The sequence below is a fragment of the Oncorhynchus clarkii genome, chromosome 4 (assembly GCF_045791955.1).
Source record: "Oncorhynchus clarkii lewisi isolate Uvic-CL-2024 chromosome 4, UVic_Ocla_1.0, whole genome shotgun sequence".
NCBI classification, from domain to species: Eukaryota; Metazoa; Chordata; class Actinopteri; order Salmoniformes; family Salmonidae; genus Oncorhynchus; species Oncorhynchus clarkii.
The window spans coordinates 28,725,242-28,748,504 of NC_092150.1; the positions used below are offsets into that span (position 1 = coordinate 28,725,242).

General features: G+C 43.5%; 1 pseudogene; it reads left to right on the plus strand.

The window, feature by feature from the left end:
- Window positions 1-2,339: 2,339 nt before the first annotated feature.
- On the plus strand, window positions 2,340-22,391 carry LOC139407967 (anaphase-promoting complex subunit 4-like; annotated as a pseudogene).
- Window positions 22,392-23,263: the final 872 nt, after the last annotated feature.

Genomic DNA, 23,263 nt, shown 5'->3' on the forward strand with positions numbered 1-23,263 from the left:
CCACTCACTGTGTCAGGTTATATTTGGCATCGGGCTCAGGTTTCACAGCCAGAATGCTGCTGAGAGAGAGGAGAGAGAGAGAGAATGAGAAAGAGCGAGAGGGGGGGATATATGAGAAAACCGCAGGGGAGTGATACTTTCCACTGATTACAATATATACTGTGCTTTACACACAGAACGAAATGCTCACACATACACACTCTCTAACACATGGAACTGGGAGTCTTTTCACTTTGTACCTCAACATGTTGCACTATCAAACCTACAAAGCTGGTGGTCATGAAAGATGAATGTACTCTGCTACCTGCACAGTATGCATCTGTCTGTACCATAAATATGGGGGAGGAGGAAGGCCAGGCTCTGTCAGTCACAGTATGGGTTAGGGTTAGGAGCTGATGCTAATCTTGAATCGGAGCTTGACATCTCCCTTTTCTCTCCACTGTAACTCTGCCTCCTCTGTGGCCAGTGGAGTTGATTCATTGACCTGAGACCTGCCTCTGAAGAAGCTGTTCTCAGTATAGACTTCAGTGTATGAGTGTTTTCTGCACAATGGAGGTTGGGGGCCAGTTATGGTCCAAGCAATGCTTTCTCTTGAGCACACATTCTCTCCATCAGCCTTGAAATACTCTCTGTCCTGTCACTGCAGGCTGTCTCTCACTGGTGCCTCTGCCTTATACCCTGAGTGACAGGTAGTGACAGTTTTCTGCTTGAGCCAAATTTGCTCGGCGAAACTAAGGTTGGGTTGGAAGGGCACAGACACATTCTGGCTCTGCAACCCCACTTGGTTAATCTGTGGGCCGTTATGGCAGACGGTTGGTCGGTCTTAACAGCACAGCGCTATTCCGGTTCTCCAACTACTGATTAGAGTTAAGTGCTAGTTACAGGGCAGGGAGGAATGTCCATTGGGACAGCTCTATCAAACCAGCAACCCCCCTCATACACACAGTGGCAAACCACTGACACCAACACCACTTCTCCATCAACTGTCCCACAGCACCAACCCTTCATTCCCTGCCCCAGAACACACACCCCACTCATCTTTTCAAAGCCCCATGGACATACACCATCCATCTTCTATATTGAAATAGCTTAAGTGTACCTTGTTGAGGGTATAATTTAAAAATAACTGCATTAATTGGTGGTGTCTTCGAATAGCCTCGCTCATGGTCTGGTAAGAATAGAACTGGAGCTTTCCCAATCTGAGCGTCCTTTCAACTAGACTAGAGAACAGTTTACAGACCGAACTGTCAGTTTAACACTTATGGTCATTTACCACTTCAACTTTTCAGAAGTATTTCATTTTTTTAGCTCTCACATTGATAACCATTTAAACTCTAGGTGGGTCCGTGTCCTAATCATCCAAAGTGGCCATCATCCAACTACACGAATGTCCAGCCATTAATGAGTTATTGTATTTGGTCATCTAATTTCGTTTTTTACTGGTGAATTTTTTAAATTATTATTTTTTAATCTACACGCATTGACGAACATATCTAGCTAGCTATCCCCAAACAGCAGTTAGATAGTAGCAGCCAAACGAAGAATCGATTTTTTTTTCAGCAGCACAGTAGTTTAGTTTGTCCTTTCAATTTCCCCATTGCTTGTATTTCATTGGCTACTCAGATTTGAAGACAATTGGTCAAGACTTCACCCACCGCGCTGTCCACAGCGAAATGTGAACATGGAGATATCTAGGCATAAACTGTTATCGTTAGTAACTATTTTGAAAGTAACATAGTTGGTCCTCAGACATCCCAGTAAAATGCCATACACTGGCTATTTCTTTCCCCTCGCACTCGCAGTTGTTGTTAGCAAGTTGACTTACTTAAGCAAGCTAGCTATTGACAAGTCAACTTTACAAGACAATTGTTGATAAATTAAACGTCAACTAGCTAGCTATTATTTGAATAATTATTACAATGTTGCTTCTTGTCACTGGCTAGCATAGCTTGCACGCGTGGGCAATCTATGTAGGCTAACAGTGATAAAGGTGTCTTCTACTGTTGTGTTTTTGTTCTGTACCTGTCTCAATCTCATCGGGCTGGGCTAGTCTCGTCAGAGAGGTAGAGAGGCACATCCTCTCATTCTTATAGTAGATCATCTTTGATCTCGTTCCCCTGACACTTCCGTGTATGAGCAATTAGCCTGGGGACCCGATTATAGGCTAGTGTCACTGCCAGCCTCTGGTCTGGGCTATTAGAGATTATTTCCAAACTCCATCAGACACTGTCATTGACACAATTAGCTAGCTATTTCTTTAATAAAAAAAGTGCAGCAAAACTGTGCCCCCTGGCATGATCTTGTTAAATGCTGCTTTATTCTATTTTCAGTACACAATAATGCCTGCCTTTCGTCAAGTGGGGGAGAAGCAGTTTCCAAACCCAGTTCTGTGTATGGCATGGTTTCCAAAGAGGGATCTCATTGCTCTCGCAAACACTGCTGGCTAGGTAAAGAGAGAAACACACCCACACTTTCATACCCAGATCAATACCAGATCACATCAGTTTATTATGGGAGTCATCTGTGTTTGCCACCCAATGAGAATACGGGAAAGGAGATCACTGCGTTAGCTTGGAGACCTGATGGTAAGAGATAGACCTGACTGTCTCAAGTTACTTATCACATTGGAAGCATATACGTTATGTTACATTACCACTGTTACAACAATAAACCTTCACACACTCAACACATTTACTACAGCACAGTGTGTCAGCCTCTGCATTTGTTCAGTGCTTATCTAATGTGTGTCCTCTGTTTTGTGTTCAGTCTTGGCCTTTAGCCTCTGGGACACTTAAGCTGGTGATGCTGTGTGATGCAGAGATTCTTCATCTGTTCCCAGTGGAGAACCCTATGCCCTGGATGGAGGTGCTGGAGAAGAGCAGGTCTACAGGGGGGAGGAGAGTTACACTAGATACTTTTGAGTGTGTCTGAACTGTGTAGTGAAATATAAACTTTGTGTCTTTCAGTGTCCTCTACTCATTCTACACCTCTGAAGACGAGTCCAACCTTTTTCTTCCCAAGTTGCCAACTCTTCCCAAGAGGTAAACGTGTTTTTATAATGTCACTGACGAATCAATCATTTGTCATTTATTCAAGTAAAATATATTTTGGAGAACTCTTGGTTCTTGTGTTAACACATACTTTACAGCATTTAGCTTGTTTTGCTGCATCTGCCCCCTACTGAAGACATGCTTTGTTTATTCTTAGCTACAGTACTACATCAAAGATATGTGTATGTATGTATCTTCAGTGACTGCGATTCATTTAAATGATATTTTAGACAACCTGTCTGCACTAGGATACGTTTTCTCATAACCAACCCTCCATCTTGTAGTGAGGAGTCAAACGAGATCCTAAACCTTATGGGGGAAGGGAAGTGAGTGATGCAAGTTTCACATGCTTTATTATGGAAGATTCAGTTAACACACAATCTCATGGGATATGTCATATCCTGTGTCTGTCCGGTGACCTGAAGTCCCTGTTTATCATCAAAGAAATCAGGTCAGCTGACAACGACCCGGAGATCTGCTGCATCCAGGTAATCAGTTATGCCTACATTTAAGTGAAATTGAGTATATTTCTGACCCATCAATACTGTCATCTTCTATACTGAACAAAAAAATAAACGCAGTATATAAAGTGTTGGTCCCATGTTTCATTAGCTGAAATAAAAGATCCCAGAAATGTTCCATATGCATAAAAAGCTGTGCAGAAATGTGTTTACATCCCTGTTAGTGAGCATTTCTCATTTGCAAAGATAATCCATCCACCTGACACGTGTGGCATATCAAGAAGCTGATTAAACAGCATGGTCAATACATAGGTGCACCTTGTGCTGGGGACAATAAATGTCCACTCTAAAATGTGCAGTTTGGTCACAGAACACAATGCCACAGATGTCTCAAGTTTTGAGGGAGCATGCAATTGGCAAGCTGACTGCAGGAATGTCCACCAGAGCTGTTGCGAGATAATTGAATGTTAATTTCTCTACCATAAGTAGAGAATTTGGCAGTACGTCCAACCGGCCTCACAACCGCAGACCACGTGTAACCACGCCAGCCCAGGATCTCCACATCCGGCTTCTTCATGTGCGGGATCGTCTGAGACCAGCCACCCAGACAGCTGATGGAACTGAGGAGTATTTCTGTCTGTAATAAAGCCCTTTTGTGGGGAAACACGTATTCTGATTGGCTGGGCCTGGCTCCCCAGTGGGTGGGCCTATGCCTTCCCAGGCCCACTCATGGCTGCGCCCCTGCTCAGTCGTGTGAAATCCATAGATCAAGGTCTAATGAATGTATGTACATTTACTGATTTCCTTATGTGAACTGTAACTCAGTGAAGTCTTTGAAATTGTTGCATGTTGCATTTATATTTTTGTTCAGTATATATTCTTATCTTATTTGAGCTCTTTCACTATGTACGCTTGTTGTGTCCTCCAGCTTGACACAGGACTGCTGTCCCACTGTCTCCCTTAGGTCACCAGGATGGCACACAAGTTCACCCACATCTCCACTCTGCTGCAGGTCAGTGCCCTCCTTATGTAACTAATATGGCAAGATGTCTCCTCATAGTTCATATTTCCATAGGGATATGAGGACATTCATCAGACTAGTCTGGCCATTGGTCTTTCTCTCTCGATCCAACTTATTCTGTCTCTCTCTATATCTTTCCTTCAGTACCTGCGTCTCCCTCTCTCACCCGTATGTGTGAGGTTTGGGAGGATATCCTCATGCAGATGGACCTTCGGCTCACTAAGTTCGTTCAGGTCACTGTTTGCCTCAGCCCTTTTTCCAAGAATGACAGCACCCCTAAAAGGCATGATCCGAACCAATCCCTGTTTTTAGGAGAAGAACACCAGCACACAAGTCCAGGATGAGTTTCTGTAACTTCTACTATGGGGACGATCAAGGTGAGAAAAGTGTCCAATGACTTGTACGCTACCCTGTCCTCCACAGAACGTGCTTTCTACCTAAGTAATACCACATCCGCTCGGGCCTTATATGGCCAATATACCACGGCTAAGGGCTGTTCTTATGCACAACGAAATGCAGAGTGCCTGGATACAGCCCTTAGCCGTGGTATATTGGCCATATACCACAACCCCCCCCCCCGAGGTGCCTTAATGCTATTATCAAACTGTTTACCAACGTAATTAGAACATTAAACAAGCAATTATTTGTAATATCCGTGGTATACGGTCTGATATACCATGGCTTTCAGCCAATCAGCATTCAGGGCTCAAACCACCTGGTTTATAATAAGTAATAGATCATGTAGTTGAGCCGTAAGCACTAATGCAAAAATATGTTAAACATTTGAGATGTAGTGATTCAAAGTGTCCTGTAGGTGCCACTGCAGGACATCAAATCTCATCTGACATTGAAAAGACTGATATAGCAGATGTCTACGTTTTTTTATGTGCAGACTAACTAAATTCTCTATTTTTAATCAGCCCAGAACTACAGGCTCTCCTCATGATTCAGCTGACCGTCAAGGTGAGCTGAATAATAACGTTTGAGTATGCTGTGTGGCGGATGAATCAGAATTAGTTGGGTAACATAAGTAATTAAAATGTCTTATCTGCATAATATTCTTATGTGATATACTTTTTATTAGAATGTTTTTCTAATGACTCTGGTGTTGGCAGTTGCATTCATTTCCCTTAGCTGGGGCTCAGTCACTTGGGGCCCAGAGAGGGGAGAGGTCAGGCTTGTCTTTCACATGCCTCTGGTGCTATGCAGAATATCAGAAAGGGAAGAGGACAGGAGGGAACATTGTCTTCATATGTGAATGTGTCTTTACCTATTCTTAAACCATGTGAAGGGATGGCGTGATTAATGGGGAACCAATTACCTGTCTCCACAATGTCTGTGCGCCAGTCAATCCCTCCTTTGGCATTGAGGAAGGTGTATGGCAGTGCCTGGAACCATTGTATGTCCTCTCTGATCTTACATTTATCCTGGTATAGTGTATGACCTAGAGGCTCACTCCTCTCAATGAGCATGTCCAGGAAAGGGGTCAAGAAGGGGTTTTACTTGAAATGGGAGTATCTAGAGTTGACAATTGAGTTATGCCATTAGATGAGGTAATGGTTATGTGCTATGAAGTACCAGGAACAAGATTAGAACCTCGTCTTAGGGACCAAACTGAACGATAATTTATAGTGAATGTTATCTGGCTAAGGGATACTCCTTTCTCAATTATAAAGTCCCTTTGTGAAGTGTTCCTAAGATCTGTGGTTCGTCATGTAGGTTGAGAGGGGTGTATCTTGGCTATAAAAGATCTTTGTACTTTTCTGTTGTCACTTTCAATGGTTCATTAGAAATGGCGCATCATTGAAAGTCAAAATGCTATTGCAAAGCTCTTATTATTAAAAATGTAGTTTAAGTATAACTCTGACTGCTGTGTGAAGTTTGTTTCTCCTCATTTGGTAATGCAGAAATAAGCCACCACAGTTGGTAATTTTGTAGCTTTGTAAGACTGATGTGATATGGTTGTAATTATTTAACCTACCCCACCCACAGTAGCCTATATCTAGTTTATATTCTACTTTCAAACATTATGATATGTAGTTTATATTTTGAAGGACTTCAAATGTATTAGGATGTTTTGGGTAGGCAATACATAGGCTACTGTAAAATGTATTTTTGTTTTCCTTGGAATAGAAACACCATACTGTTTTTAAAAAAGCTAAAATGTCATAAATGAATTAATTGTAAATAATAAACGACTCCATAAATAATAAAAACAAGTATCTGCTTCTTTCCATAAATAAAAGGGAATACATAATTTCAAACTGCAGCGGTCAGATGATTTGCGCACATAAAGCAAGCATCAACAAGCTTCACATGTGCATTGAGCGTGCGAAATTCGCTCTACAAATTCAATAGTATTATTATAAAGACAGAAAAATACACATGTAAAAGCTTACTTACATGAAGTAATATTGGTGAGAATATAGTCATAATATAAACAAGAGAAAGGAGAATAGAATATATTTGAAACGCCAACCATTTTTAAATACTTTGAGATGAAGTGTGACATTTCGGCACAGAGTCCAGTAGGACTGTGTCACAAGGTTACATAGTCATAGGCCTACACTTCGCCACTGCTGGAGGGATTACAGTAAATAGCCGTCGTTGATTGTGAGCTAGAATGAAATGACGAATTAAATGTGTGCGGCATGAGGTAAACAGCGGTTTTTCATCAATATAATCAATGTAGGGAGGTAACATGATATCAAAAGGGAATCGCTTAGACCGCACTTACCAGTAGGACCAGTTATCTCACGGGCTCTGGTAGAGAAGTAGCCTATGTGAGCTATAACATTAGTCTAAATCTACAGTTAAAGTATCCATCACCAGCGAGCAACATATTTTTATTAGCCAAACATGCATCGCCTATAAAAAGATGTTTGTGATATGCCTTCAATCGAAAGGTTTAACTTGTTATAGCCTACAGTTCACAATAACAGGAAGAAAGTACATTTAATCACTATGTTTAATCTTTGAACTGTTGGCTAATGGTTTACTGAAACATAAGGAAGCTATCCGATTTCCAATAGCACTGACGACAACAACCCATTAATTTGATGATAAAGCAAAGAATATTGATTTGAAAGCATTTTGAGAAGGAACGCTTGAGAGGGAGAACCGTGCATAATGGATGGATTTGGTAGATGGGTTGCAAAATAAATCCTTGCATAGCAGGGATCAACTTGCTGCAGACCAATTAGGCTATTTCAAACACTTCAAGAAACCAGTAGTCACCTCTTTGGACAATAATGTTGTATGGAGTCGTTATTATTAGCGGGAAGGAGTTGAACTAATATCTAATTGTGGGTCTTTGGTAAACAAAAGTGTCACAATACATGTGTTGCGTATTTAACAATCAGGGCATTTGAAGCCGAGCAGAGATCTTCATGCCTTCATCCAAACCTGCTCTGATATCACACAGAAGATTGGTCCTGTCCCTTTGGGGATTTAGATAATTCACCAGTATTTTAGGGACTGCATATAACCAGCATGGAGCAGCAATAATCTGTTCTCTTTTGGCGTTGTTACCACTGCGCGTGCCTTTAGCGACAACCTGTACGATTACAGCCAAAAGCTATTTTGTGGGGTTTGTAGTGAGTCTCTTATAGAATGTCTGATCATTCAGTTGCCTGAGTACTTCAGTGTTATAGACAGTGTAGTCTTGTACAATAACATCGTCTCCCTTGTCCTCTGGGCGGATGACTTTGGAGGTGTCATTCTGGAGATGTAAGGGCTTGTTCCTCAGAGCGGGTAAAACTATTCCTGACATAGGGGAGAGAGGCATCTGTAGTGTACCTATCCACAGCTGGGTCAATAGGCCCAGGTGGCATGAACTTAGATGAAGCCCTAACTTCAACTTGCAATCTCTAAAGAACAGTTTCAGATGCAATCAGTGGTGTGTATTCATTGATGCTAAAGGAAGCCAGACTTCCCCAAAAATATCAGACCAATAAAAAATTTTAAAATTATGTGTCTTTCGTCTCTGTGTTTTCATCATTTTTCATCGATTCGCAAGTGGCTGAATCTCACAAGAGAAATCAACCGGGTGAGGGAAACAGCGCCCCTCTGTCTCAGTATGTGCAGCCCATATATCTGATGCTGTCTGGAACAAAAGAGTATGACATGTTGCCGCCATAGCATTTGATTGTTTTCCTGACACAGATTTGACTTCTCCCCAATGAAATCACATCCTAAGCAAAACATCATCACTGTCAGAAAAACACGTTTTTCTCATCTGCTTGTGTTGATGTCCTGCAGTAGCTAGCTTGCTAAATCGACCCTTTTTTAAGCCATGGGTGGAGTTGCAGGTAGCCTAGCATTTAAGAGTGTTGGGCCAGTAACCAAAAGATTGCTGGTTCGAATCCCTGAGCCATATCTGTTTATAGGCCCTTGAGCAAGACACTTAAACCCTAATTGCTACTGTAAGTTTCTCTGGATAAGAGCATCTGCTAAATGACTAAAATGTTTTAAAAAATTGATGGAGATTTGGACTTGTGGTTTTCATTTAATTCTCTACAGGCCAATAATTATGATGATGATTCTGATCTAAATTAATATATTGTGCCACTGGGCTGAGACGATTGAAGTTCAATATGTAGCCTAGATGTAGGCTCACGTTAACTAGCTAGTTAACTTAGCTGGTTCATTGTCGCCCATGCGAGGGTGCCATGGACACCCACATGATATTTATTGGACTAAATAGTTTTTGGTATCTTTAAGTTTGTTTTCAGTGTATTAAACTAAACATATATAGCCTTGTTGATGATGTTTAAGTTGAAATGCTGCTGGATTAGCGGAGGAGGTGCTCCTATTGTCTTTGTGCTGACTTGCAGTAAGTAGTTGTTTAGTAAACTGTCAAACATTAACTTGCTTGAGCATGCTGCAGGTCATAACTGTTTTTTACATGCAATATTTGCTTTGTGGACTTCACCAGACAGATGTTGCTCTCTGGTTTTGTGATGAAACAAGCAAATGTGTAGTTCAATTTATTCCGCCACTGTGTGCCTGTTGTCTTTTTGTGACAGCCTTATTGTATATCATGTTGGAGTTTGAACGAATGCGTTCTAGAGCAAACATGGAAAATAGGTTGTAATATGAATTTTTTACTGGCTTTGCTTGGTTTCTCCAGTGATTTTACCCACGTACCTACTGCTACTTGATGCAATGAGCGAATTAATCAGTAGTCAACGCATTGCAGTTGTGTGTCCTGATATTCAGGCTGATTTGCTCATGTTTTATTTTGTATATAAACTCTGCAAAAAAAGAAACGTCCCTTTTTCAGGACCCTGTCTTTCAAAGATAATACGTAAAATCCAAATAACTTCAACAGATCTTCATTGTAAAGGGTTTAAACACTGTTTACCATGCTTGTTCAGTGAACCAGAAACAATTAATTAACATGCACCTGTGGAATGGTCATTAAGACACTAACAGTTTACAGACGGTAGGCAATTAATATCACAGTTAGGAAAACTTAGGACACTAAAGAGGCCTTTCTACGGACTCTGAAAAACACCAAAAGAAAGATGCACAGGGTCCCTGCTTATCTGCGTGAACATACCTTAGGCATGCTACAAGGAAGCATGAGGACTGCAGATGTGGCCAGGGCAATAAATTGCAATGTCCGTACTGTGAGACGCCTAAGACAGCGCTACAGGGAGACAGGGCGGACAGCTGATCGTCCTCGCAGTGGCAGACCACATGTAACAACACCTGCACAGGATCGGTACATCCGAACATCACACCTGCGGGACAGGTACAGGATGGCAACAACAACTGCCCGAGTTACACCAGGAACACACAATCCCTCCATCAGTGTTCAGACTTTCTGCAATAGGCTGAGAGAGGCTGGACTGAGGGCTTGTAGGCCTGTTGTAAGGCAAGTCCTCACCAGACATCACTGGCAACAACGTCGCCTATGGGCACAAACCCACCGTCGCTGGACCAGACAAGACTGGCAAAAAGTGCTCTTCACTGACGAGTTGTAATTTTGTCTCACCGCGTTTATCGTCGAAGGAATGAGCGTTACACCGAGGCCTGTACTCTGGTGCGGGATCGATTTAGAGGTGGAGGGTCCGTCATGGTCTGGGGCGGTGTGTCACAGCATCATCGGACTGAGCTTGTTGTCATTGCAGGCAATCTCAACGCTGTGTTACAGGGAAGACATCCTCCCTCATGTGGTACCCTTCTTGCAGGCTCATCCTGACATGACCCTCCAGCATGACAATGCCACCAGCCATACTGCTCATTCTGTGCGTGATTTCCTGCAAGACAGGAATGTCAGTGTTCTGCCATGGCCAGCGAAGAGCCTGGATCTCAATCCCATTGAGCATGTCTGGGACCTGTTAGATCAGAGGGTGAGGGCTAGGGCCATCCCCCCAGAAATGTCCTGTAACTTGCAGGTGCCTTGGTGGAATAGTGGGGTAACATCTCACAGCAAGAACTGGCAAATATGGTGCAGTCCATGAGGAGGAGATGCACTGCAGTACTTAATGCAGCTGGTGGCCACACCAGATACTGACTGTTACTTTTGATTTTGAACCTCCCCCTTTGTTCAGGGACTACATGTCTGTGGAACTTGTTCAGTTTATGTCTCAGTTGTTGAATCTTGTTATGTTTATATAAATATTTACACATGTTAAGTTTGCTGAAAATAAACGAAGTTGATAGTGAGAGGGGCTGCACGTTGGGAGGCTGGAGGTGCCTTCACGTGCACCATCTGTGGCCGCAGAGGGCACACTGCCGGTCAGTGCATTGTTGGTCCCTCAGGGAGTCGAGGCAGCAGGCAGGGCACTCTGGCGTCACCCCAGGTGAGTCTGCACCACTCTCATCCAGAGTCCTCTGTTGTCCACCTGTTTGTACCTGTTTGTTTCCCTGAGTTCTCCCCGCATTCCCAGCATAAGACGCTTGTCGATTCAGGCGCAGCTGGGAATTTTATCGACAGAGCGTTAGCTCTTAGTTTAGAGATCCCATTATTCCTGTGGATAGACCTTTCCCGGTTCACGCTCTGGATAGTCGACCATTAAGGTCTGGGCTAATCAGGGAAGCCACCATTTCCCTGGCCATGGAGACACAGGTGGTCACGAGGAGAGAATCAGTCTCTTTCTCATTGACTCTCCTGCGTTTCCCATGGTACTAGGCCTTCCCTGGCTGGCTCATCATAACCCCACCATTTCCTGGCAACAGAGGGCTCTCACGAGGTGGTCGCGAGAGTGCTCGGGGAGGTGTGTAGGGGTTTCCGTTGGTGCTACCACGGTGGAAAGTCCAGACCAGGTCTCCACCATGCACATTCCCCCAAAATATGCCGATTTGGCTCTCAATTACCACCCCATCGACGGGGAGATTGTGCGATAAATCTCCTGGTAGACGCTGCACTTCCCAGGAGTCACGTGTATCCCCTGTCGCAAGCAGAGACGGTGGCTATGGAGACATATGTCTCCGAATCCCTGCGTCAGGGGTTCATTCGGTCCTCCACTTCACCCGCCTTCTCAAGTTTATTTTTTGTGAAGAAGAAGGATAGAGGTTTACGCCCGTGCATTGACTATAGAGGTCTCAATCAAATCACGGTGAGGTACAGTTACCTACTACCTCTTATCGCCACAGTGATTGAGTCAATGCACGGGACGCGCTTCTTCACTAAACTGGATCTCAGGAGTGCGTACAATCTGGTGCGTATCCGGAAGGGAGACGAGTGGAAGACAGCGTTTAGTACCACCTCAGGGCATTATGAGTATCTCGTCATGCCGTACGGGTTGATGAATGCTCTTCCAATCCTTCGTAGACTATATTTTCGGGGACCTGCACGGGCAGGGTGTAGTGGTGTATATCGATGACATTCTGATATACTCCACTACACGCGCAGAGCTTGTGTCCTTGGTGCGCAAGGTACTTGGACGACTTTTGGAGCATGACCTGTACGCCAAGGCTGAGAAATGCCTGTTCTTTCAGCAGACCGTCTCCTTCCTAGTGTATCGCATTTCCACTTCAGGGGTGGAGATGGAGAGTGACTGCATAGCAGCTGTGCGTAATTGGCCGACTCCCACCACGGTAAAGGAGGTGCAGCAATTTTTAGGGTTTGCCAATTACTACCGGAGATTTATCTGGGGCTTTGGCCAGGTGGCTGCTCCCATTACCTCACTGCTGAAGGGGGGTCCTGTATGCCTGCAGTGGTCGGTTGCGGCGGACAGGGCTTTTGGGAACCTAAGAGCTCTGTTTACCTCGGCTCCTCCCTCTTTGGCATTCATAGTGGAGGTGGACGCGTCCGAGCCTGGGATCAGAGCCGTGCTCTCTCAGCGCTCGGGCACGCCACTGAAGCTCCGCTCCTGTGCTTTCTTCTCAAAGAAACTCAGCCTGGCGGAGCGGAACTATGATGTGGGGCACCGGGAGCTGTTGGCTGTGGTTAAGGCTTTGAAGGCGTGGAGACATTGGCTTGAGGGGGCTAAACACCCTTTCCTCATTTGGACTGACCACCGTAACCTGGAGTACATCCGGGCAGCTAAGAGACTGAATCCTCATCAGGCAAAGTGGGCCATGTTCTTTACCCGTTTTGTGTTTACCCTGTCCTACAGACCAGGTTCCCAGAATAAGAAGGCAGACGCACTGTTAAGGCTGTATGACACAGAGGAGCGGCCCATGGATCAGACTCCCATTCGGCCTCCTGCCTGGTAGCGCCGGTCATGTGGGAGCTGGACGCGGACATTGAGCAGGCGTTGCATACAGAGCCCGTTCCACTCCAGTGTCCCGTCGGGTGTCAGTACGTTCCGTCTGTCCGTGACCAGTTGATCTATTGGGCCCACACATCACCCTCCACTGGTCATCCGGGGATCAGTCGGATGGTGCACTGTCTGTCTGGGAAGTACTGGTGGCCCACCTTGGCTCGAGACGTTAGGGTTTATGTTTCCGCCTGCTCGGTGTGCGCCCAGTGTAAGGCTCCTAGACTCCTGACCAGAGGCAAGCTACATCCCTTACCCGTTCCACAACGGCCTTGGTCACACCTGTCGGTGGATTTTCTAATGGATCATCCTCCCTCACAGGGAAACACCACAATCCTGGTCGTTGTGGATTGTTTCTCTAAGTCCTGTCATCTCCTCCCTCTGCCCGGTCTCCCTATGGCCCTATAAACTGTGGAGGCCCTGTTTACACACATATTCCTGCACTACGGGGTGCCTGAGGATATAGTGTTTGATCGAGGTTCCCAGTTCACTTCGAGAGTCTGGAGGGCATTCATGGAACGTTTGGGAGTCTTGATCAGCCTCACCTCGGGTTTCCACCCCGAGAGTAATGGGCAGGTGGAGAGAGTGAACCAGGATGTGGGCAGGTTTCTGCGGCCCTATTGCCAGGGCCGGGCGGGGGAGTGGGCAGCGTTCGTGCCCTGTGCAGAGATGGCGCAGAACTCGCTCCACCACTCCTCCACTAACCTCTCCCCCTTTCAGTGTTTTCATTGGGGTACAAGCCGGTTCTGGCACCGTGCCATCAGAGTCAGACCGAGGCTCCTGCGGTGGACGATTGGTTCAGACGCGCGTGGTCACCTCCAGCAGGTCCAGCGCGGACCGTCACCGCAGTGAGGCCCAGGGTCTGGCTCTCGACCCGAAACCTGCCCCTCTGCCTGCCCTGCCGGAAGCCGGGTCCGCGGTTTGTGGGGCCATTCAAAGTCCTGAGGAGGGTGAACAAGGTATGTTACAGGTTACAGCTTCCCCCCGATTTACTATATTAACCCCTCATTCCATGTGTCTCTCCTCAGGCCGGTGGTGGCTGGTCCGCTCCAGGAGTCTTCCACAGAAGTCGGCTCCTTTCCTTGTTCATTCAGCGGCCGACGTCACCGGCTTTCTAGCCATCGCCGCTCCATTTTTCATGTATCCATTTGTTTTGTCTTGTTCCCTGCACACCAGGTTTTCATTCCCCAATCAATAGACAGTGGGGCAAAAAAGTATTTAGTCAGCCACCAATTGTGCAAGTTCTCCCACTTGAAAAGGATTTTTAATGAATTTATTTGCAAATTATGGTGGAAAATAAGTATTTGGTCAATAACAAAAGTTTATCTCAATACTTTGTTATATAACCTTTGTTGGCAATGACAGAGGTCAAATGTTTTCTGTAAGTCTTCACAAGGTTTTCACACACTGTTGCTGGTATTTTGGCCCATTCCTCCATGCAGATCTCCTCTAGAGCAGTGATGTTTTGGGGCTGTTGCTGGGCAACATGGACTTTCAACTCCCTCCAAAGATTTTCTACAGGGTTGAAATCTGGAGACCTGCTAGGCCACTCCAGGACCTTGAAATGCTTCTTATGAAGCCACTCCTTCGTTCCCCGGGCGGTGTGTTTGGGATCATTGTCATGCTGAAAGACCCAGCCACGTTTCATCTTCAATGCCCTTGCTGATGGAAGGAGGTTTTCACTTAAAAATCTCACGATACATGGCCCCATTCATTCTTTCCTTTACACGGATCAGTCGTCCTGGTCCCTTTGCAGAAAAACAGCCCCAAAGCAGGATGTTTCCACCCCCATGCTTCACAGTAGGTATGGTGTTCTTTGGATGCAACTCAGCATTCTTTGTCCTCCAAACACGACGAGTTGAGTTTTTACCAAAAAGTTATATTTTGGTTTCATCTGACCATATGACATTCTCCCAATCTTCTTCTGGATCATTCAAATGCTCTCTAGCAAACTTCAGACGGACCTGGACATGAACTGGCTTAAGCAGGGGGACACGTCTGGCACTGCAGGATTTGAGTCCCTGGTGGCGTAGTGTGTTACTGATGGTAGGCTTTGTTACTTTGGTCCCAGCTCTCTGCAGGTCATTCACTAGGTCCCCCCGTGTGGTCCTGGGATTTTTGCTCACCGTTCTTGTGATCATTTTGACCCCACGGGGTGAGATCTTGCGTGGAGCCTCTGATCGAGGGAGATTATCAGTGATCTTGTATGTCTTCCATTTCCTAATAATTGCTCCCACAGTGGATTTTTTCAAACCAAGCTGCTTACCTTTTGCAGATTCAGTCTTCCCAGCCTGGTGCAGGTCTACAATTTTGTTTCTGGTGTCCTTTGACAGCTCTTTGGTCTTGGCCATAGTGGAGTTTGGAGTGTGACTGTTTGAAGTTGTGGACAGGTGTCTTTTATACTGATAACAAGTTCAAACAGGTGCCATTAATACAGGTAACGAGTGGAGGACAGGGGAGCCTCTTAAAGAAGAAGTTACAGGTCTGTGAGAGCCAGAAATCTTGCTTGTTTGTAGGTGACCAAATACTTATTTTCCACCATAATTTGCAAATAAATTCATTAAAAATCCTACAATGTGATTTTCTGGATTTTCTTTTCTCATTTTGTCTGTCATAGTTGAAGTGTACCTATAATGAAAATTACAGGCCTCTCATCTTTTTAAGTGGGAGAACTTGCACAATTGGTGGCTGACTAAATACTTTTTTGCCCCACTGTACATGTATTTATTCCCCTGTTCCCCATCATGTCTTTGTGTACGATTGTTTGTGTTACGTGTGTATTGTTGACACGCCAGACTGGCTTGTTTTTTTCAGTGTTATTTTGTCACGAAGATGTTTATTCTTAAAAGTCATTATTGTGACTGTTTTGCGCGTTTTGCACTTTTGCCTAAATAAAGTGTGCGCCTGTTCACAAAACTCTGCTCTCCTGCACCTGACTTCGCTACCAGTACAATATATATATATATATATATATATATATATAATATAAACTATACAATCTACAATATAAACTAGATACAGGGTACTGTGGGTGGGGCAGGTTAAATAATTACAACCGAATAGGCCTAATTAAAAGAATACTGATAAAGGAAAATAAATACGCTAGGCAGAGGATGCCCAGACCTTGTGTCTGAGCAGTACCAGAGAGAAATTGGAGCGGGAGAGAAGGCAGACACCATTTTTTTTATCTGCTGGAATTACGCTCTTCTCCTCACTCACCCCATTTACATGCTCTGGTATTCAGAAGCAGCCATGCTTTAAGCTATCAAAGAACTGTCAATGAATAATCATATCAATGGATGGAATCAGTGAATGAATGGCTGCAGCAAGCATTACACGGTCTGACAAGCTGCAAAACAAATTAGGCTTAATTAGACAAAAGAACAATTAAGTCATTCAAACAAGCTAAGTCGTTCAAATGACTTAGTATCTAATTTGAATAACTAAGGTATATATATATATATTTTAAGTAATTCAAATGAGAATTCCAAGAGTCTACTTTTTTTTAAATTTCTTTGCCTTGGGCTTCAGTAGAACTTTGGTCATGCATTCATGAGGCTTCTGCTAAGAATTCCAGGCAGCTATACATCTGACTAACTCACCACAGGAGTTTTGTCATCTTGCAGTCTCTCTCTCTCTCTCTCCCCCTCATTCTCACACACTATTTCAGTTGTCTTGTCCATCCCCCTCAGTTCTCTTCTATATTCTCCTTCCCAGCCTTTGTTTCTGTGGTAATATGATTGCATTAACAAGCCATACAATGCCACATCCCCAAGGAACACTTCGTCTTATGTTTTGCATGTGGCAGAAACTATTCTATCATTCTAATTCAATTGGTTTTGCATGACAAGACAGCAGTCTGGAGAGATTACATCCAAACGAAGGCATATGAATTTGAGTTATGACATGACATGAGCTATGGTGATACTGATTTGCCTCTGTTTGTAGGAGGTCATTGGAAAATCTGTGAAACAGGCTCTTTGTTTTCCTCTCTACACTGTGTCAGATAACAATTTTAGTGAATAATTGTGTTTATTAATTTGTGGTGTGTTTTATTTGTTACATTTTATTGTTTTGATATTTTTAGATCAGAAACTGTACTTCTGTCATTGAAAGACACAAACATCTTGTCATTTCTTATTTTACCAAAACACTCTCCTCATGATGATTACGCAGATAATGTATATTGCCAAGGTTATTATCATGATTATTGGTGTCCAGATACAATGATAAGAAGACCAATATGCAATATGTAGTGTTCTGCATGCCAGAGATTTCACCCTGCAAGATTTACCGACTGCGGAAGGGTACTGACCCATACGAGTACATTACAGTACTGCACCCTATTTTAATCTGGTTCAATCCCAATTTACTAAGTCTTTGTCTATGACTGAGCATGTTTTTTTTGTTTCACTGATTGTTTATCTTTTTATGTCTGTTGTCACAGACCTGTTCTCACTGGTTTCGTGGCGATAGATCTGAGTGATGTTCTCAGCCACAGTATTGATAATGATGCTTCAGGAGTCAGGTGAATGCATCACTTGTATTCTTCTCTTTCCTAGAATCCTACCCTCTCAACAATGCAACATCTAGCTGTACAGGCAAATTATGGGAACATTCATTGCATATTACTTGCTCTAATGATGATCTGCAATTGATTATTTGTTGTTTTTAATTGGTGTTAATGACTATTATAGACCCATGATTTTTTTTTTTGCACGTCTGTGTGTTTAAGTTCTGACTGTGTGTACAGTTGCCAGGATGCTCGTTTCTATGACGATGAGACATTGACAGTGGTGCTGCAAGCATCAGAGGAGGAGGAGAGCAGGGGGCGTGTCCTGGCCCAGCTCCCTCTCGGCTCAGCTCTCAGCTGTGAGGAGGAGTTCCACTGGGGTTCCACTGGAACCCCAGTCTGTACGGTTGAAACACCCTTTTCCCTGACATGCAAACCTAGCCCTATATTCCTAATCCGTGATCTATTTGTAACTGTAACCTGCACCTCATCTCAAACCGTTAATTATGTTCTACCTGATTACAAACTGAAACTCAAGACTTAGTGCCTTCAGAAAGTATTCATATCACTTGACTTATTCCACATTTTGTTGTGCTACAGGCTGAATTCAAAATGGATGAAATTGAGTTTCTCACACACAATAACCCATAATTATTTTATTATTTATTTGAAAAAAACGAAACACAGAAATGTAATTTACATACAGTGGCAAGAAAAAGTATGTGAACCCTTTGGAATTATCTGGATTTCTGCATAAATTGGTCATAAAATTAGATCTGATCTTCATCTTAGTCACAACAACAGACAAACATAGTGTGCTTAAACTAATAACACACAAATTATTGTATTTTTTCTTGTCTTGTCTTGTCTATATTGAATACATAATTTAAACATTCACAGTGTAGGTTGGAAAATGTATGTGAACCCCCTAGGCTAATGACTTCTCCAAAAGCTAATTGGAGTCAGGAGTCAGCTAACCTGGAGTACAATCATTGATGAGACGAGATTGGAGATGTTGGTTAGAGTTGCCCTGCCCTATAAAAAAAACACTCACAAAATTTTAGTTTGCTATTCACAAGAAGCATTGCCTGCTGTGAACCATGCCTCAAACAAAAGAGATCTCAAAGGACCCAAAATCAAGAATTGTTTACTTGCATAAAGCTGGAAAGAGTTACAAAAGTATCTCTAAAAGCCTTGATGTTCATCAGTCCACGGTAAGACAATTTGTCTAAAAAGTTAGAAAGTTCACCACTCTTGCTACTCTCCCTAGGAGTGGCCGTCCTGCAAAGATGACTGCAAGAGCACAGAGCAGAATTCTCAATGAGGTTAAGAAGAATCCTAAAGTGTCAGCTAAAGACTTACAGAAATCTCTGGAACATGCTAACATCTCTGTTGACGAGTCTACGATACGTAAAACACTAAACAAGAATGGTGTTCATGGGAGGACACCACTGAAGAAGCCACTCCTGTCCCAGAAAAACATTGCTGCACGTCTCAAGTTCGCAAAAGTGCATCTGGATGTTCCACAGCGCTACTGGCAAAATATTCTGTGGACAAATGAAACTACAGTTGAGTTGGTTGGAAGGAACACAACACTATGTGTGGAGAGAAAAAGGCACAGCACACCAACATCAAAACCTCATCCCAACTGTAAAGTATGGTGGCAGGAGCATCATGGTTTGGGGCTGCTTTGCTGCCTCAGGGCCTGGACAGCTATCTATCATCGACGGAAAAATGAATTCCCAAGTTTATCAAGACATTTTGCAGGAGAATGTTAGGCTATGTGTCCGCCAATTGAAGCTCAACAGAAGTTGGGCGATGCAACAGGACAACGAGACAAAACACAGAAGTAAATCGACACAGAATGGCTTTAACAGAAAAAATACGCCTTCTGGAGTGGCCCAGTCAAAGTTCTGACCCGATTTGAGATGCTGTGGCATGATATCAAGAAAGTGGTTCACACTAGACATTCCAAGAATATTGCTGAACTGAAACAGTTTTGTAAAGAGGAATGGTCCAAAATTCCTCCTGACCGTTGTACAGGTCTGATCTGCAACTACAAAAAACGTTTGGTTGAGGTTATTGCTGCCAAAAGAGGGTCAACCAGTTATTAAGTCCAAGGGTTCATACTTTTCTACCCTGCTCTGTGAATGTTTACACAGTGTGTTCAATAAAGACATGAAAATGTATAATTGTTTGTGTTATTAGTTTAAGCAGACTGTGTTTGTCTATTGTTGTGACTTAGATGAAGATCAGATAAAAATGTTATGACCAATTTATGCAGAAGTCCAGGTAATTCCAAAGGGTTCACATACTTTTTCTTGACACTAAGTATTCACACCCCTGAGTCAATACTTTGTAGAAGCACCTTTGGTGGCGATTACAGCTGTGAGTCTTTTTGTGTCAGTCTAAGAGTTTTGCACACCTCAATTGTACAATATTTGCCCATTCTTTTTAAAATTCTTCAAGCTACGGGGCCTCCCGGGTGGCGCAGTGGTTAAGGGCGCTGTACTGCAGCGCCAGCTGTGCCATCAGAGTCCTGGGTTCGCGCCCAGGCTCTGTCGTAACCGGCCGCGACCGGGAGGTCCGTGGGGCGACGCATAATTGGCCTAGCGTCGCCCGGGTTAGGGAGGGCTTGGTCGGTAGGGGTGTCCTTGTCTCATCGCGCACCAGCGACTCCTGTGGCGGGCTGGGCGCAGTGTGCGCTAGCCAAGGTGGCCAGGTGCACGGTGTTTCCTCCGGCGCATTGCTGCGGCTGGCTTCCGGGTTGGATGTGCGCTGTGTTAAAGAAGCAGCGGCTTGGTTGGTTGTGTATCGGGGGACGCATGGCTTTCAACCTTCGTCTCTCCCGAGCCCGTACGGGAGTTGTAGCGATGAGACAAGATAGTAGCTACTACAACAATACTACGAAATTGGGGAGAAAAAGGGGTAAAATTTAAAAAAAAAAAAAAAAAAAAATTCTTCAAGCTCTGTCAAGTTGATTGTTGATCATTGCTAGACAGCCATTTTCAAGTCTTGCCATAGATGTTCAAGACGATTTAAGTCAAAACTGTAACTTGCCCACTCGGGAACATTCAATGTTGTCTTGGCAAGCAACTCCAGTAAAGATTTGGCCTTGTGTTTTAGGTTATTGTCCTGCTGAAAGGTGCATTTGTCTCCTGAATTTGTCTGGAAAGCACACTGAACCAGATTTTCCTATAGGATTTTGCCTGTGCTCAGCTCTATTTTGTTTATTTTTATCCTAAAAAAAACTCCCTAGTCCTTGCCAATGACAAGCATACCCATAACATGATGCAGCCACCACCATGCTTGTGGTACTCAGTGATGTTGGATTTGCCCCAAATATAATGCTTTGTTTTCAGGACTAAGTTAATTTCTTTGTCATACTTTTTTTTGCAGTATTACTTAAGTAATACAGGATGCATGTTTTGGAATATTTTTATTCTGTACAGGCTTCCTTTTCACTCATTTAAGTTAAACCCTGAGCGGTTTCCTTCCTCTCAACTGAGTGGGTGTATTGATACACCATCCAAAGCTTAATTAATAACTTCACCATGCTGAAAGTGATATTCAGCTTTTCAATTTTTTTTTACCAATAGCTGCCCTTCTTTGAGAGGCATTGAAAAACCTCCCTGGTCTTTGTGGTTAAATCTGTGCTTGAAATTCACTACTTGATTGAGGAACCTTAACCTTAAAGTATGTGTGGGGCATAGAGATGGGGTAGTTATTCAAAAGTAATGTTAACAACTATTATTGAACACAAATGAGTCCTTGCAACTTATTATTCAATTTGTTAAGCACATTTTTACTCCTGAACTTATTTAGGGTTGCCATAACAAAGTGGTTGAATACTTATTGACTCAAGACATTTCAGCTTTTCATTTTCTATGAATTTCTAAAATGTTCTACAAAACAAAATTCCACTTTGACATTATAGGGTATTTTGTGTAGATCAGTGATACAATCTCAATTTAATCTATTTAAAATTCAGGCTGTAACATAATGTGAAAAAGGTAAAGGGATGTGAATACTTTCTGAAGGAACTATACATCTAAACACCAACTATCACCTTAATTCACCTATCTTCACTGTAGTCATCATGGGTCACCTGTTGACTGTGCCATCTGTATTCTCAGGTTAGACCAGCAGAGTGGTGCCATCCATGCACATGGGGTGGTACTGGAGAATCAGTGGAGAGACTTGAAGAACATGAAGGCCCAGTTTGGGGCTGTGAATTGGATCCGGAAAGTGGCCTGTTTGGTAAGACAATGGAAAGGGGATTCCTTTACTAAGCCTTTAACAGGCTTGTTGTAGTTTGGTTTAGATTATTCAGAATCTCTCGTTCCGAAGTTCCTTTCTGTTCTCTGTGTCCCAGCTGAGCTCCAACCTGCCCTTGTGTTTGAGATGGATGTGGAGGATGAAGAGCGGCCTGAGTTGCAGAACGCCAGCTCAGATCAGGATGGTCTGGAGGAGACGCTGGCCAGCCAGGGGGAAGCTGAAGGAGGAGAGACTAAGGGGCAGGGAGGGGGACAAAGTGCTGAGCAGCGACTGGAGTGTGGGGAAGCCCTCATTCTGTTAGCAGCACCTCATCTAGGCAATATAACAATCGACTACCCCATACTTTGGCGGTAATCAATCCCAGTTATGCCACCATTGTAAAGCCAATGACCCCCGAGTTGCACTTTTTTTCCTAACAAAGTGGAAATAAACGTTTTGATGAGAAAACAATCTTCTGGTAGTTGTTTTGATGTGGTTGTTTCCTATGTCTGTAAGGCAAGTGAAGACTGGTCCCCAGATAGATAATGTAACATGGATCTGATCCTCACACAAATTCCTAGAGTACAGTCAAAATAATGTATTTTGGGGAGCACTAGACTTGACCACACCTTTCAGCTTTCGAATTCTGATTGTAGGATTTCCTTCCTCACTCGTCTAACATGTATGGTAAACAATGTTGAATAAACTCCATTTGAATTTACTCTATCTACCCCGTTGTTTGCGGATTGTGTCCTTTTTCGGCTACAGATATGACACTAAATCCCCACGGGCAAATGTTATTAATCCGACTTTCGGAACGCTGGTCTGTATATGGATCTAGCGGTTTGTATTTTCAATCTTCTGACGCACTCGACATAAACACTTGCACAATATGTAGACAATAGGCGAGTGTATATACCGACCGGCGCTCTGAAAAGTCAGATACATAATAAGTTCCTGTGGATATTTGTTTTCAAATTTCGACCCGAAAGAGGACCAACCTCACAGACAAATATTGTTCAAATGTAATTGTATTCAATATTCTGTCTTGTCTAATACATCAGACTGTGATATCAGCTTTCTGGTGGTGTAAAACGTTTCCACGTTTTTTCAGTGCTTTATGTCAGACTGTACCACCAAAAAGCTGGTATCATAGTATGATTTAGGCAATACCATGTCTAACTAAATTGGGGCTAGGTGAAACAAACTAAGTACATTCTAGGTCCGTGACAAGTAACATATGAGCA